Genomic DNA, 18,142 nt, shown 5'->3' with positions numbered 1-18,142 from the left:
GGACTTGGTCAATACTATATCATAAGCATAAAATGTTAAAGTTTTTAAAGAGGTAATATATGGCTGACCTTGTCAAATAATTTTTTCAGGTTGAGGAATACTGCATCAATAAAGGTACCTGTTTAGGCATTTCATAAGATCTGAACTGAGCAAGTAAATAGACTGCAGTGAGTGTGCTATATTTTGCTCAAAAGGAGTGTTGCTTGTTAAAAGTATATATCTTTGGTGTAAAAGTAATCTAAACTTTGATGATATTTTTCTAAGCTTTTAGTAAGAATACAAGTATTAGATTTTGAACTGAAGTCATTTGGAGGTGAGGGGCTGGTAACTTCAGGAAAGGAGGCAATAAGTGCATGTTCAAAACTATTATGAATAGAGTTAGTGGCAAAGGAAAGATTAAATATTCAAGAATTCAGAATTCAAGCTGCTTATTCTAAAGTGCTTAAATGTCACATTTACAGTCTGTATGTTGTATAGCAGTGAGTGGGAACTGAGATTCTACCTGCCCTTCTAAAAGCTGGAAACCTACATCTCAGTAATGCCAAATGTGGATGTCAACACATATCTCTCATTAGCTGCTTTATTTTCCCTCTGTCCTTCTAAACTCTGGAAGACTCCTATTTAGTAACCTCAAACTTGCATACCTAGATAGATATCCTGTTATCTGCCTTATTTTCCAGATTAAAAGATATAAAGTACAAATATATATCAGTGAAATATAGTGAATTACTTATTTTGGTAAAACAATACTTAATGTAGCAGAGAACAGAAAATTGTACTTTATGTATCCAGTTCAACCACTAAATAATCCTAATTATGTTAATCTGTCTCTTTCCCAGTGTGCTGAGCACATAGTATTCCTGATGATTCCTGCTGCAAAAGTTAAGAAAATCGCATTACTAAGATATCTTCTACAGCTAAATTTCACTCCAGTTGCAAATGCACAAAAGGAGAAATGCCTTCAGAGAAACCTGTGTAAGACAATTTCCAAGAATCTAATTAAACTGCTGAAATATCTTGTTTATCCTTAGCTCTGCATCGTTGTGTTCTGTACTATATTGTTGAATCTCCTGGATGGACACCCCCACCTCAACCCCTCATCTCACAACCACAGGCCTTAGACTGCTTAAGGTGAAATAAATTAATACCTAAGTATATTTTACGCTAGCAGTGTAAAATTTCCTTGGAAAAAGCATATTAAGCCCATAACAATAAAATTAAATGCTGTGACTTGCCTCATGTCATTATAGTTCAAATATATTGTCTTTGTAACCACAATTATTCTACCTCATTGATTGTTTTTTAGTGAAAAAACATCTGTTAGGGGGAGGAGTAACTGCATTTCATTGAAGTACCTGATTGGTTGAGCCTACTCCATTCAACCTAGCTATGCTTGGGCTGACTCTGCTTCTCTAACTTACCCCCAATTCCCACCTCCCACATCCTCTACACTTATCCTAACCTAATCACCATGTACCACAGGAGCACTAATCATGAAATAGTTTACAATCCATACTTTTTTTCCTCTTTCACATACCTAATAATCACTTCCTACCTTGTTTTTTTCTTTCACCCTCCCACTTCACCCACCCATAACCAGTCAAACCCTATTCAGCCTTCTATCGGTATCTCTGTTTTCATTTTCACTCACTTAATGCTCAGGTAATGATTAGTATGATAGTCAAAGTATTACAATTCATTTCCCTTACCTATTTTGCACATATAACCAACTATCATACTCATCTCAACACCAATCTTATGCCCAATGCTCAGTCCAGTGCTCTTAATGGCACTTACTCTCATATTTCACTGACTGTAGCCCACAACCTTTACAACCTATCTCACATCCATCTTTTCAAATAAATATAAAATTAAGTAATGCAACTCACAAATAAATCACAAATAATAAATGTAAAACCAAGTGGCATTGTATATTCCAGGTATGCCTACCCAGTCTGCAACCATGCACCGAAATTCACCCCAACAGAGGTTCAATCACAATGACCCACACAACCATTAACAATGTAAAACCTCACTCATGCAAATGGGTAAAACAAGTTTACAAACATTAACCTCAGAAGCATCTGTAACAAAGTAACTGAACTGCATGCTTTCATATCTCATTAGAACCTGACATCCTTGGAATCACAGAACATGGCTAAAACCCGAAGTCAAAGACACTGAAATCCTACATCCAGGATATAATATCCTTTGAACAGACTGTATATCCAGAAAAGCATCTGAAGTAGGTATTATATATCCAAAACACCTGAATATATCCCTTTATCAGAAAAAGCATCCCTCATTCAATAATGCAGAGATTTGTATTGCCTTCCTCAAGTTGAACTCTATAAGACTATATGTATCATAACCTTATATATTCCCCCTGGCAATAACATCAACACAGCAGAGGATATACTGTCCTGGGCATTTACTAATATACCCCAAGAAGCCATCATCTTTGGAGACCTTAACATAGATTGGTCCCAAATTATAGCTGATACCCCCACTACCACTATTAACCTATATGTTTTTTTTTCTCAGCTTAGATGAAGCCACCCTCAAATTGAATAAAACTTTTACCAATGTACTGAATGAGCATGCTCCTATCAAGAGAAAGAGAGTTAAACTTTACACAACAATATGGCTATCTAAAAACAATAGTCAGCTAATGGTGCTTAAAGACAAGGTCTGGAAAGCATGACATACTAACAATTCCCAGAAAAAAACTTTTACACTACAGACAGATAAAAATAAAACCAAATATAATATACAGATTGACAAAAGAAGCTCCAATACTTTTAACTTGCAGCAGGCACACCAAAATAATCTTAAGAAATTCTAGTCATAGGTCAAAAGTCTACTAAATCAAGGCCAAAGTAAACAATCCACTTCCTCCCCAGATGACACTTCAACAGTAGCTATTAACTTTAACAAACACTTCCTTCAAGTTGTAGCCTCACTCATCAAGGACAACCCCACCATCAAACAAGTCCTACCAACAAAACTAAATGGAAGCTCTCTTCTCATTCAAATGTGTTCCTATCTCCACCATAAGGAAAACGTCTCGTAAAAATAAACATTGCAAGCTCTGCTGCAGATAACATTCTGGCTGAATTCCTAAAAACTCCCACATCACCCCCATTGTACTCAGTTGCTACTAGATCATACTCAAATATGCTCCCCTGATAAGTGTCTGGCACTAAAAGGCATGCTTCAACACTACCACCCTACTAAAGCTCTTCACTTTAAAGATAAAATCCTCCTCTCTGTCACTAAGGCCCTAAATGCCCTGGGCATCTCTTTATACTCAATCTCCGTAGGTACTTTCTAGAATGCCTTCCCACATGCTCACAAGCTTCTTGAAAACCAAGAGGCTTTAAGACAACACCTTTCAACATCCTGGCTCTGTCGTTGTACATCTCCAGGATAATTATAACATCTTTATTTCTTCATCTTTTTCTACTGTATGTCTGCTCTCCTCTACTCTCCAACCATCACTCTCTTTTCACACACCCCACCTTTTACCTTTACCTCTCTTAACTCTTTTACCATTATTTTAATTTATATCTCATAATTAAATCAATCCTTTGTTTCCTACCCTTGGTAAATAACTCAGTACTGTGAATTGTGCAGTCTATCCTGCTGCATAGTTATTTAAATATATCTATATAGAATATAATTAGCATAAGAAGCCTTACTACATTATGAATAGTTATTATCCTATCTATTTTGATATTGTAAAATGTATTTTAATTCTCTTCTGCCAGCCATTGTTGATATCATATAACATAAAAGATTTTGTTTCTACTACATGTACTCGAGCTTTTCTCCCCTGTCCTCCACTGAAAAGAGGCTTTTTTGCCCAGCCATACCTCCATCATCAAAAAATGCAAAATAGATAAATAATAATAAATAAATAAAGCTAAAGCATGGTGGTTTACTTAAGGATTTAGAACTTTAACTAAGTATCACTGAATGCAGAACATGGAAAAATGTTTTACGTGTAAGCAGTGTAGTTGAGGAAGAATTTAATGGTCGTAGGGGTGATAACTTTAAAACAGAATCAGAACCTGTTGATAACTGTGCGAGTAGGGATACTGGGCCTCAGGAAGAATGGTCCGTGAAAGACAGAAATGTTAGAGGACGGACAGAAATGAAATTATTCTTCATTTGATTAAGGAGGTTAGGGCGCCATAGAGAGTTTTAGCTTTTGAAAAGTTTTGAAAAAGCTAATATGCACAATATGGCGATAAATCTTATAGTCCTCGTGATTGCTTGACTAATAATGTTCCTATGTTCACATGCTATTAGTCTCCAAAGTAGGCTGATGGAAATGGTTCTGCTGAATGGACTTAAGGCAGGACACTTCTAGTTCATTTGTGTTAGTTACAGTATTTCTTTTTATTCATAGTAGATGACATAAGCAGATGCAGTCATTTCAGAAAAGCATTCGAGTTTGGTTTTGCTGATTCTGGTAATGAAGTTCGGATGCTTTCTAAAATCAGCTTGTTTGTGTTTCTTGTGCAAAGTGTTACTCTTCTTCCTTATTTTTTACTTTAGAGTGACTCAGTAAAAGTATTCCTTTTTAAAAAATCTTTTATTTAAATTATTTTTCCTTTTAGTTTTTCTAAGTACCTGATTGGTTGCTTCCACTCCATTCAACCCAGCTATGCTGGGCTGACTCCTGCTTCTCTAACTACTCCCCCACCCCACCCCCCCACCTCCTCTACCCTTATCCTAATCTAATTACCATGTACCACAAGAGCACTAATTATGAAATAGTTTACAATCCATACTTTTTCCTCTCACATACCCACAATCACTTCCTACCTTGTTTTTTCTTTCACCCTCCCACTTCACCCACCTCATAACCAGTCAAACCCTATTCAGCCTTCTATCGGTACCCTGTTTTCATTTTCACTCACCTAACGCTCAGGTAAGGATTAGCATGATATTCAAAGTATTACAGTTCATTTCCCTTACCTATTTTGCACATGCAACCAGCATCAGACACGTGACATGGATTTTCAGGAGGCTAAACACCTCTCAATAGCAATACAGGTCTGGGACACGGATGTGTTATATGTCTGCTCTACAATTTCAGTCGTATTTCACACTGGTGTTGTGAGCCTTGTCTCCAGTGGATATCCAGTATCACCTGAAAAAAAAAGAAACACAGAGAGAGAGAGAGAAAAAATAAAAGGGTCAGTTGAGACAAAAAAATAAAAAAATAGTATTCAGCAATACATTTTAACACACCAACTACTAAAATACAATATGAAAAAATGTTTAATTTTCCACTTACCAGAAAAGTATGACCATTGGACATTCTAACAAGGAAATAGGTGGATTGTTTAGTATGCTGATATAGGAATCATGCGCACTGAATTACCTCCATATACTCATTAACTACCTTTTATAGTACTGGGTTTCTAATTGTAGCATGGTTGCACCCTATTGCACCGAATACCAGTGAAACATGCTAGCCCATAAAAGGCATGCATGGTCCTGGGTTGGTCCTGGAGGTGACACCAAAAATAGATGTACTCACCACTCTGATGCCAAGAGTACACCAGGAACTGCCTAGTGTCCTTGAGGCAGAAGCCTGTGAGATCCCCAATGTGTCCCTTAGTCTGTCTCCTGGAAGGTCCTCATAACAAGAATAGTGAGGGTACACACCTTGGTCACCACAGGGAGGACACATCCATGAATCCCTCCAGTACCAGTCAAACATACTCACTAAGACCCTTATAATGTCTCTGTCTTGCTCTAAACCTAAGCATTTCCTGATTAACAAAGTTAGAACGAGTATTCCGTTTATATATTTTGCCTTTTTGGCTGTTGACCACGACTTGTTGCAATCACAAGTCAAGAGAAGCAATCAGACCTGAGATACAAAGCTTGCAGCAACTGGCAGCATTTTTGTTGAATTTGTGCCTGATTAGATTTCCATGCAGGCTTTCTTTATATAGTGCATCTGCCACCAGCGCAGAGAGCAGTGGGAGGCTTTGATTATGAATCACAAATGGTGTAAAGGATACTTATTAGCATACAGAGATTTGCACTACCTCATTTACATCTCATTATTTGCACATTAGTATACACGTGACACGGAGGTCATCACACATTGTTTTAAATGCCCTCTATGAATCAGAGTTTAGCTGCGCTCATACACGAATATTGTAGATAGTCACAGCACATTTGCTTAACTGACTATGAATACCAGCCTAACTGTTGTGTATTTCATAAAGTAATAGGTTCATAGGTTCAAAGGTTCATACTAGGCTATCTGCCCTGGGGCAATTACAAGCCTAGCCCGATTTTGTTTGGCTTACCACCCCTTGACGGAGTATACTGTGCCTCGATAAGGTTTAGCTTACCATGCCTCTGTTCAATAGTGACACGGAAGTAATCCTCGACAAACCTATGATCCCCCATCCGACTATCATCAAGATTCTTCTTGAAGAGATTCAGTGAGGTGCCTCTTGCCTAACATGAATTGGCCCTATTCCAGAGCGACATGGGAGCCCTGGGTTATGAATCTGTCCTCCAGCAAGTCTCTATTTATTTCTGTGCTAAGGTTCAAGTCCCCAGCGCAGGCTCTAAGGGATTGACGATTGAGGTGGAGCACACAATCCATTAATTCTGGATTGGACATAGCTTATATGTCAGGGTATAGATCGCCTCAAGGTAGGCTAAGCAACCTGAGTAGAGCTGAGTTTCTTTTAACCGAAAGCAGCATACATCTGCTTGAGTCCTCGATCCTCTTGGTGAGGCGCTCTTTTCGGTCTTTTCTAATTGCTGCAGGTGTCGGTAAGGTACATCCCAAAAGGCATTATATTCTATGATAGGGCCTAATGAGGGATGAATAAGGCAACGATACTCTCTCTCTGATCTAGATGTAACTTTCATGATGAGGTGGGTTGTAGAAGGTCTTTCTAACCACTTTGGCAATGTGGTTGTCAAAGGAGAGATTGCTATCAACTCGGGTCCCTTGTGATCCCTAATTACTTTCTCTGTACTTAGAATGGGTTACCGCTTGTGTCGTGAATTTGTGGGCACATTGTTTTGCCAAAGGGTATGACTATACACTAAGCATTTAGCTTTAGACCATGGCTCTGGCACCAGTTATCCCGCCCTGTGAGACCTTTTTGAAGGATGTTTGTGTCAACTGGAGAGTCAATATGGTGCCCAGTTTGCGCTTCATCTGCGAACTTGGTGAGCCATAGTCCTCCCATGTTGGCCTGTACTGAAAGTATATACCTAACAAGAGCAACCAGGACAGAACCTTGTGGGATGCCTTGCACCAAGCCTGAGTTCCTGACATGGCTCCAGCAACTCTCACCTGTGGGTTCCGCCCGGAGCTGCCTATGCCCATCTTGATTTCATATTTCAGTCGGATAGCTTATCTATGATGCCCCGAGTGGGGCATTGTGTCAAATGCCTTTGCTAGGGTCCAGATAGGCTGTGTGGACCACCTTCCTTCATCTATGGCTTCATGATCACTCAAAGAAGCTTCCACCAGGTTCAAAAGGCAGGATCTGCCCCCTGATGGCTTGAATTGGGTAGGACCCCTAGTGTCTGTAGGTCCCCAATGTCTTTGTTTGTGAGCTCCATGATGATCCTTCCATAGCCTTGCAGACTAGGCTAACAGGCTTATAGTAATAGTTTCCAGGGTCCCTCAAAGGCCCACCTTGTGGGAGGGGGACCACCGTTGCTGCACGCCATTCTGTGGCATATATCCTGTAGTGAGGCTGAGATCATACAGCTGTTTTATTTGACGGGCGGTTCTTCTTGGAGTTCATGTAGGACTTGAACCTGATAGGGTCGGTAATTCACATTAGTCTCCTACAAATTAACTAGTTAATGTTAAATGTTTTCAGCATGTATAGTAAATTGAATTTGACAGCCCACTAATACACCTCTTCAAATGCTCGGCGTTCAGCATCAGCCGATGTGTATATTTTATACTGTAGTGAACCTTTATTTCATATGAAAATGTAATCTAATTAGAAAATGTATGTGTAATTATTGGATTTATATTATTTAATGTCTGCATGTATGGCTACTGAATGTCTGTTTAAAAATGTTGGTCAGTATGTTAGAGCATTTCTGACTTCCGCTGAAAAGAGTATTGAGTAAACCCAGCATGGTGGTTTACTTAAGGATTTAGAACTTTAACTAAGTATCACTGAATGCAGAACATGGAAAAATGTTTTACGTGTAAGCAGTGTAGTTGAGGAAGAATTTAATGGTCGTAGGGGTGATAACTTTAAAACAGAATCAGAACCTGTTGATAACTGTGCGAGTAGGGATACTGGGCCTCAGGAAGAATGGTCCGTGAAAGACAGAAATGTTAGAGGACGGACAGAAATGAAATTATTCTTCATTTGATTAAGGAGGTTAGGGCGCCATAGAGAGTTTTAGCTTTTGAAAAGTTTTGAAAAAGCTAATATGCACAATATGGCGATAAATCTTATAGTCCTCGTGATTGCTTGACTAATAATGTTCCTATGTTCACATGCTATTAGTCTCCAAAGTAGGCTGATGGAAATGGTTCTGCTGAATGGACTTAAGGCAGGACACTTCTAGTTCATTTGTGTTAGTTACAGTATTTCTTTTTATTCATAGTAGATGACATAAGCAGATGCAGTCATTTCAGAAAAGCATTCGAGTTTGGTTTTGCTGATTCTGGTAATGAAGTTCGGATGCTTTTCTAAAATCAGCTTGTTTGTGTTTCTTGTGCAAAGTGTTACTCTTCTTCCTTATTTTTTACTTTTAGAGTGACTCAGTAAAAAGTATTCCTTTTTAAAAAAAATCTTTTTTATTTAAATTATTTTTTCCTTTTAGTTTTTTCTAAGTATGTGTGTGTGTGTGTGTGTGTGTGTTGTGTGTGTGTGTGTGTGTGTGTGTGTGTGTGTGTGTGTGTGTGTGTGTGTGTGTGTGTGTGTGTGTGTGTGTGTGTGTGTGTGTGTGTGTGTGTGTGTGTGTGTGTGTGTGTGTGTGTGTGTGTGTGTGTGTGTGTGTGTGTGTGTGTGTGTGTGCATATTTGGAGGAGAGTAATGTTTGATATCTTTGCAGAAGACCTACTTCCAACAGTAAGTAAAAGATGGTTAGCCCACTGTCGAAATAAATCTGAAACAAAGCTAAACCAGCATTCCCTGATGTAGACCTTTAACCTATGAGGCAATGTACTGCTTTAGATAAAATTATATAATGACACACCTCCTCCCAAACTTGAAACCTGCATTTCATTCACAATGTCTCAGAAACTGGCCATTTTGCTATGCATACATTTTCAGGCACCAGAAATAATGTACATTATAATTTTGGCAACTGTGCTACAGTGTAAGTTCTGTCTTCCTGCAAGGCTGAATGTATTGCATACTGCACCAGCTCCCAACTCCCCACCCCTTTGCAAGGCAAAAATGAGTTTGAGCATTTTGAGTGTAAAAGGTTGTATGCTGCTTAATATTCACAAAAGTTTCAGAATGTGTTATACTTTCTCAGTGTGTTCCAGCTAAATAGAAATCTGCAGACACCTCATGTTCATAGGAAAGATTTGACATCCACTTGGTAATGTAGGGATGCCACCCTCATCCACTTCAGAATTTCCAGCCATCCCAGTATAAATACTTCCTGTCAAAACACCTTAGAATTAAGTACAGCCTGCTGGCAGCGCAGTCAGTTGCTGTACAGAACAAGTACGTGGATGTGCACTCCCTGATACATACAACTCGTGGTCAGCAGTGAATAATACAGCTGACACACACACACACACACACATATATATATATATATATATATATATATATATATATATATATATATATATATATATATATATATATATTTTTTTTTGCAGTAACAAATTGATTAGAAATCCTTTGTCATGCTTCTGATACATATTACAAACTATAAGGCATTATTTGTTTGCACTTCAGTTATACTTACCAGAAGATTCAACTACTCTTCATTCTTGTTAGTGATTATATTCTATTTCTGCCTCAGCTATAATTAAAAGAGAGAAGACAATTTTTGTTTAACTGCATTTGCACTTATCTAACTTTGTATTGCTGTCTAACCAATAACTTCTTTTTCTTTTTTCTTTTCTCATCAGAAAACCAGTGAATAATCATATTATACAGATTGCAATGTGAACTAAACATCATTCATGCAGTTGCTGTGTCATAATGAAGGGCATCCCCAGACTAATCCAGATATGTGACATGGATTTTCAGGAGGCTAAACACCTCTCAATAGCAATACAGGTCTGGGAAACGGATGTGTTATATGTCTGCTCTACAATTTCAGTCGTATTTCACACTGGTGCTGTGAGACTTGTCTCCAGTGAATATCCAGTATCACCTGAAAAAAAAAAAAAAACACAAAGAGAGAGAAAAAATAAAAGGGGCAGTTGAGACAAAAAAATAAAAAAATAGTATTCAGCAATACATTTTTAACATGCCTAACTACTAAAATACAATATAAAAAATGTTTAATTTTCCACTTACCAGAAAGATGACCATTGGACATTCTACCATACAGGAAGAGGTGGTAGATTGAGCTAGTATGCCAGATATAGGAATCATGTGCACTGAATTACCTCCATATATCACACACTACCTTTTATAGTACTGCTCTAATTGTAGCATGGTTGCACCCTATTGCACTGAATACCTCAGTGAAACATGCTAGCCCATAAAAGGCATGCATGGTCCTGGGTTGGTCCTGAGGTGACACCAAAAAATAGATGTACTGATTCACTCATGCCAAGAGTACATCCAGGAACTGCTTCAGTGTCCTTGAGGCAGAAGCCTGTGAGATCCCCAATGTGTCCCTAGTCTGTCTCTGGAAGGTCCTCATAACAAGAATAGTGAGGGTATACATACCTTGGTCACCACAGGGATAGGACGTCCATGAATCCCTCCAGTACCAGTCAAACATACTCACTAAGACCCTTATAATGTCTCTGTCTGCTCTAAACCTATCAAGCATTTCCTGATTATCAAAGTTAGAACGAGTATTCCTTTGTTTATATTTTTGCCTTTTTGGCTGTTGACCACGACTTGTTGCAACTGGCTTGGCCAAGTCAAGAGAAGCAACTTAGACCTGGAGATAACAAAGCTTGCAGCAACTGGCAGCATTTTTGTTGACTTCAGCTCTGATTAGATTTGGCGAGGCTTCTCTTTATATAGTGCATCTGCGACCAGCGCAGAGCAGTGGGAGGCTTTGATTATGAATCACAAATGGTGTAAAGGATACTTCATTAGCATACAGAGATTTGCATCACTCCTCATTTACATCTCATTATTTGCACATTAGCATAAGCACATTCGAGGTCATCACACATTGTTTTAAATGCCCTCTATGAATCAGAGTTTAGCTGTGCTCATACACGAATATCATGGATAGCCACAGCACATTTGCTTAACTGACTATGAATACCAGCCTAACTGTTGTGTATTTCATAAAGTAATAATTCTGATAGGTCGGTAATTCACATTTAGTCTCCTACAAATTAATCAGTTAATGTTAAATGTTTTCAGCATGGTATAGTAAATTGAATTTGACAGCCCACTAATACACCTCTTCAAATGCTCGATGTTCAGCATCAGCTGATGTGTATATTTTATACTGTAGCAGTTACCTTTATTTCACATGAATGTAATCTAATTAGAAAATGTATGTGTAATTATTGATTTATATTACTTAATGTCTGCACATGTATATTACTGAATGTCTGTTTAAAAATGTTGGTCATATGTTAGAGTATTTCTGGACTTCCGCTGAAAAGAGGCTTTTGAGTAAACCCAATAGGACAAATCCAGTAAACAAAAGCAAAATAAAATAAAATAATTCACTTTTGCAAGGTGGTTTCTGTTTTGTTTTTTTTTAATCACAGAGCAGTGAATATTGAATAGCATTTATTGCATAACTACAAATACAGGAAAAATACATTGCAGAGAAGGCTCTAAGATCAACAGAGACTAGGCTGAAGATGTTAACTTGATTGGAGAGAAAAGGTCAGATATTCAAGGAATTGCTCAGGGATCTTGCACCCCAGAAGAAGAGGAAATAGATAGAGCTGAAGAAGAATGGTAGCACCTCAAAACAAGCATGCATGAGCACTGCTGAACGGGTATATGGGCAAGCCAGGTATGGAAATAAGGTACATAAGGAAAGCTGGTAGCAGAATGCAGAAGTCCAGGAAGACATCGAAAGAAAGAAGGTTTACAGAAGAAAAGTCGGAGATAGAAAAGACAGACCAGGCTAAGATGGAATACTGGTTTGCTGCAAAGAGGCAAAGAGATGAGTTGCAATAGCAAAGAACAAGACATCAGGGACACTCTACCAGCTTCTGGGAAGTGACTCTGTAGATGGGAAAAAGAAATTATATAAGGTTGCAAGACAAAGACAGAAGTATAAGATAATCAAACAATCAGATGCCCTTCTTAAGGGATGCCAGCAACAACCTGCTCACCAATCCACAGAATATCAAAGACAGATGGAAGGAGTATTTATAGCAGCTTATGAATGCGGAAAACCCTACAGAAGTTGTACTGTCCCAGACAGACCCCACAATGAAAGAACAAGAGGAGCCCACGCTAGAAGAACAGCATTAAAGAAAATGAAGTCGTGGAAAGCAGAAGACTCGGATGAGGTCACAGCAGCAATGATCACAATGTTAGGTGAGATAGGGGAGAAATGTCTCCTGAGCATACTTATAACAGTGTGGAGAGAAAGGCATATTCCAGATGACTCTAGAATAGTTATACTATTGCCAGTGTGCAAGAACAAAGGGGACATCCATAACTGTGGGCAGTACAGAGTTATAAACTCCTGTCACCCTGCATGAAAGTTCTGGAAAGGGTAAGTGATAAACAGATACACAGAGTAACATGAGAGATTAGCAGTTTGCATTCAGATCAGGGTGCAACACCAACAACCCAATTTTTGCAGTTGAAAAGATAGTTAAGAAGAAGCTAAAGATGAGAAAAGAGTTTAACTGGGAATTCCTAGACTTGAAGAAAGCATATGACAAGGCTCCGAGAATGCTGATTTTGGCAGTCCTGTGGTGGTACACTGATAGAATTACTGCAGACTATGTACAAGGACCAAATGACTCCAGTACAAATGTTTTTTGGTCTCACAGAGTGGTTCACAGTTGGAGTGGGTGTGCATCAGAGCTTAGCTCCAGACTTTCTGCTGTTCATACTGATGATGGACTACATTAGCAAACAGGTCAGAGGGGACAGATCAACAAAGTTGCTGTATGCAGATGATTTAGCATTATAGGCAGACTGAGCAAGAACTTCAGCAAAGAATAAGAGGATAGAATGCAAAACTGACGGTATATGGAATTAAACTGAATACAGATAAGACGTATAATAGCAGCACATGGGATAAATCAGAAGAAGCTGAGCATTGAGTTAGCAGGGAAAATAGTGGAACAGATTAACAGCTTCAAGTATCTGGTAAGGATGGTTAAGGACAAGGGAAGTCTGAATGAGTTGGCCAAAGCTAGAATTAGATGGGCTGCAGTGAACTGGCATAGATTTTCAGGGATAATGTATGAAAGACGAATGCAAAAGAAGCCGAAAAGTAAGATGCACAAAACAGTGATGCAGCCAGTACTGATGTATGGCACAGAAACCTGGGCAGTAAAGCCAGAGCAATTGAAGAAGCTAGAGGTGATGGAGATGAAGTGCTTGGGATGGGTGGTAGGATGCACACTGTGGGACAGATGAAGAAGTGAGGATATCAGAACAGTAGCCCAAGTAGCTCCAATTGCAGAGAAAGTCAACGAGAACAGATAATAATTGTTCAGGTACATGTGCACAAAATTAAAAAACAATCTGGTGAAGAAGATTTGGGACGGAGAGGAAGAGGACAAGAGGAAACAAGGGCATCCAGCAAAAAGGTACCTGGAATGTATGAGAAAAAACTTGAGACATTCACGCATAACTGTCAAAGAAGGTAAAGGAGTGGCACTGACCTGAGAGAGATGGCCACAGTTGATACAATGCCCTGATCTCATGTATAAAATGGGAAAGGGGGGGTGATGATGATGATGATAACATTGTAAGAAATCTTGCCTCAGAAATGTAGTATCAGATACATCAAATAAAATGAAATAATTCCAAATGTAACATTTTAATCTAAGCAAATATCACAGTTTGCAAATTCCTTCATCTAGTGTATGTCATTGGATGGTCTTCTGCACTTGTTCTAGTAGAAATGTAAGGATTTTGTTATCTCTTAGCTCCAATCAACCATCACATTTCCCAGTTCACATCAGAAATATAAGTATAATACAATATAGCTCAATGTAGACTATCCCCTTAAAGCACTGACATCCAAAACATACACTTAAAGAAAGCAAAGTGCAAGGCATTATGTTACACCATGGTCACGTAGTTGTACAAACAGCAGCATGTCTATGTGCAGGAGTGTAAATCAAACATGGTCAGAAAGCAGGAGCAAAATCAGTCACATGTCGTGGTCACATGATTCAGTCAAACCTACGGCACAATTCCTTTTCTGTTTCACAACTTATGTTGCGGCAACAAAAAATTCTCTTTATTGATATGCTTCCTTATCACCATATTTCTATAATTCTACTATAATAACTGCAAAGTATTTGATTAAACAAGGACATTGATTGAAAGCATCATCTATTCTTGTTTCACTCATGCAATTTTCAGAGTTGATCCCTTTTACATACTCTAGCTCAGGTAGTGACTAAAAAGTATTCCCTTCATACCAGTTTACCCCTCTGGTCAATAGCAGAAGGAATGAATGAACAGACAAATATAAGAGAATTAAGCTAGTGGCCTTTTCTAAATTAATTGACTGATTCAGCACCAAATTTTAAACTGCAATAAGTACGCAGCCGTGACTCCTTTTTCATATGACTAAACACATGAAATTTTGGCTGACCAAACAAGCTTAATAATTGGTTAAGGATTCACTAGATCGCTGCAGACAGTTTGCTGAATCACATTTATCAGGAACAAGGATAAAGTGTGTACACTGCAGACTTTATCAAATACACTAACTGACGTTACAATGAAAACAACAGAGATGGTGACACATTATTATAAAATCAATGTGATGAAACAAGGAGGGAACTTCTAAAATTGCATGATTTATGAAATTACCTTAACATCTAAGATGGAATAAATTCAAAAATGTGTTTATTAATAATAAATAGGTTAAATTAGCATGAGCTGAGAATAACCGGATCATCAGATTTTCCAAAGGTATGCTGCCTTATCAGTTATGCAATTGAGAGTGATGTTCAGTGCAGCTGCCGAATTACAAAATGGATTTATATGTGTGTGACTGTGTACGTTTGTGTGTGTGCACATGGGTGCGTCTGCTTGCATGTGCATCATTGTGCAAGTCTTTGCTCTTGTGCATGTGGGAGGAGGTCCATGTGCAAGTGTGTGTTCATGCATCTGCGTGTGTGTGTGTGTGTGTGTGTGTGTGTGTGTGTGTGTGTGTGTGTGTGTGTGTGTGTGTGTGTGTGTTATATAAAAGCACATGAAGATAGAATGGCATGATGTATTTGAAGGACGCAGCCTATATGAAGAGTGTACAGTTTTAATTAGCGAACATATTGAGGTGGGGGTTTATGGATAATAGAGACACATATACTAACACACACGCACACACACACACACACACACACACACACACACACACACACACACACACACACACACATACACACACAGCTGTAAATATGCACAGCAACCAAGTTTGACTTTAGTCAATCACAACCTATAAGTTAGATTAAAGAGACAGTAGCCGTCTGTGCATTAGCAGCAAAACACACAGACAGACAATATTTCACTGACTGATGACAAAGCTTATATATTGTCACAACAGTATGCTCTCTGATGACCAAGAATATAGCATAGTTGAGATGTTGTTAAGAAAAAAAACTGTATTTGCCATTTGTAAAGGACACATGAAGGCAGCTGTAATAATAAATTGGTCTGAGTACATTTTAAATTTCAAGTAAAAAAAATAAACTGCCAAAATCACCATTTTCAGCTTACCATAGCAAACACTGGTTCATATTTTTAATTGTTTATGTATGTATATATTTGCTAACTGGGGATGAACAATGATCCACATTGACAATTTTGAGGTTCAGCCCACATCTAAAACTATACTATGGATAAGTGGATACAGATATTAATAAACAATTCACAAAGCATATGAAAATGAAGTTTTTTCTTCAGTTAATATAAAGCAGTATTGATGACTACCAACAAAATAAAATATGAACATTATTACATCATTAAGACAGAGTAGTCTCAATGAATAAAAGTTAATGCATTTTTATAACTTTGATAACTAGGATAGTCTGATGGAGCCAAAGGCCCATTTTCAGTAGAGGCCCAGCGAGAAAAGGTCCACAACAGATTCTAAAACATTTAAACAATAGTTGATAAATAATTATATACAAGGGGAGAAAAGTCCTGCAACAGGTTAAACATTTTACAATGAGTTAGAGAGAAAGGCTCCACAAACATATATAAAAACATTTTACAATAGCTGATAAGTAATTACATACTAGGAGAGAAAAGCCCCACAACAGATGAAACACTTTAAAATAGATTGGGGAGTATCTTCTATGTTGGGGATAAGACCTTCCACAACATATTGAAATACATTTATGGAATATTACTAGGAGAAATTGTGATCAAGAGTATAATATATGTACTACAAGTAGCAAGACATGCTGCAGAAATGGATAAACTATGTCAAGTAAACAAATACGTAGTTATTCAAAATACTGACTGCATTTCTAGTAATATGGATGTGAGAAGTAATGGGATATTCCAGTCTCAAAATATACAAAGTAATAGCATGAGATACGGAGTGATAATGTGCAGGAGAACACGGAGAGAGATGATGATTATTAAGGAGATGAGACTTTTACTGAAGAGTTCTAGAAAGGAAGTAAATAGTAGCGAGTGTCGGCGGAAAAGGTGGCAAAGCATACGTCGGCTGAAAAGGTGGCAGAGCATACGTCGTCTGAAAAGGTGGCAGAGCATACTTTAGTAGTCTGGTATCAGTAAAGTGGGACTTTCTTTTTATGTTGGGGTATTACTACATGCTAAGATATGGAGACCTTAATGAATTTAGCATGTGAAAGGCATAGTTACAGTGAGCTGATGGTCATGCATCTGTTTTGAGGGTTTGTGCAGGTACAGGTATCAGCTATGTTTTTCAGAATAGTCTTAAAAATGGAAAGGTTCTAGTATGTTTTAGCAGTAAGGGGATAGTGTTGCAGAGGTGGGCTACATGGCTGGAATAGGGAGAGCTTCCTGCTGATAGGTGTGGTTTGTAGGTAGTGAGGAGCATTTTGTTTTCAGATCACAGTGGCCTAACAGGGGTATATATATATATATATATATATATGGGTCTACTTTACTTACCCGACACGCTATTCACTGACACTCCGTTGACCGACACCGAAAGACCGACAGTACGAAATACCGACACTGTAACACGCCGTATGAGTGTACCGTACATCTACAGGGAAGTAGCCTACCATGATCAGTATTTGTGAAATGCTCACAAATACTGATCATGGTAGGCTACTTCCCTGTAGATGTATGGTATACTGATACAGTCATGCTGAATATTACGTGATGTGCTGTTAAGTGCAATTGTCGGGATTACGATCGTTGGCGTGTTACAGTGTCGGTATTTCGTACTGTCGGTCTTTTGGTGTCGGTCAACGGAGTGTCGGTGAATAGCGTGTCGGGTAAGTAAAGTAGACCCATATATATATATGTGTGTGTGTGTGTGTGTGTGTGTGTGTGTGTGTGTGTGTGTGTGTGTGTGTGTGTGTGTGTGTGTGTGTGTGTATAACAAGTCTAGGAAGGCTTTGCTTTGTTGTGGTTTGTGTATTAATTTGTGGAATAGGGGTAGTTGGGTATATGTGAGTTGCTTGTGTAATTAAAGCAAATCAAGCTGTTTTACGGCTAAACAGGGATAGGCCCTACTTGATGAGTTAGTGGCAAATGTTGCTATTTTATTGTAGCATTGGCTTATTTTATTTTGGATAGAAGCTTGATGTGAAGCAGCACTGGGGAGCCATACAGTGAAGTGA

This window comes from Protopterus annectens, chromosome 12.part0, assembly GCF_019279795.1.
Source record: "Protopterus annectens isolate FY-2018-M chromosome 12.part0, PAN1.0, whole genome shotgun sequence".
Lineage (NCBI taxonomy): Eukaryota > Metazoa > Chordata > Ceratodontiformes > Protopteridae > Protopterus > Protopterus annectens.
Note: the sequence above shows the minus strand (reverse complement) of the source record.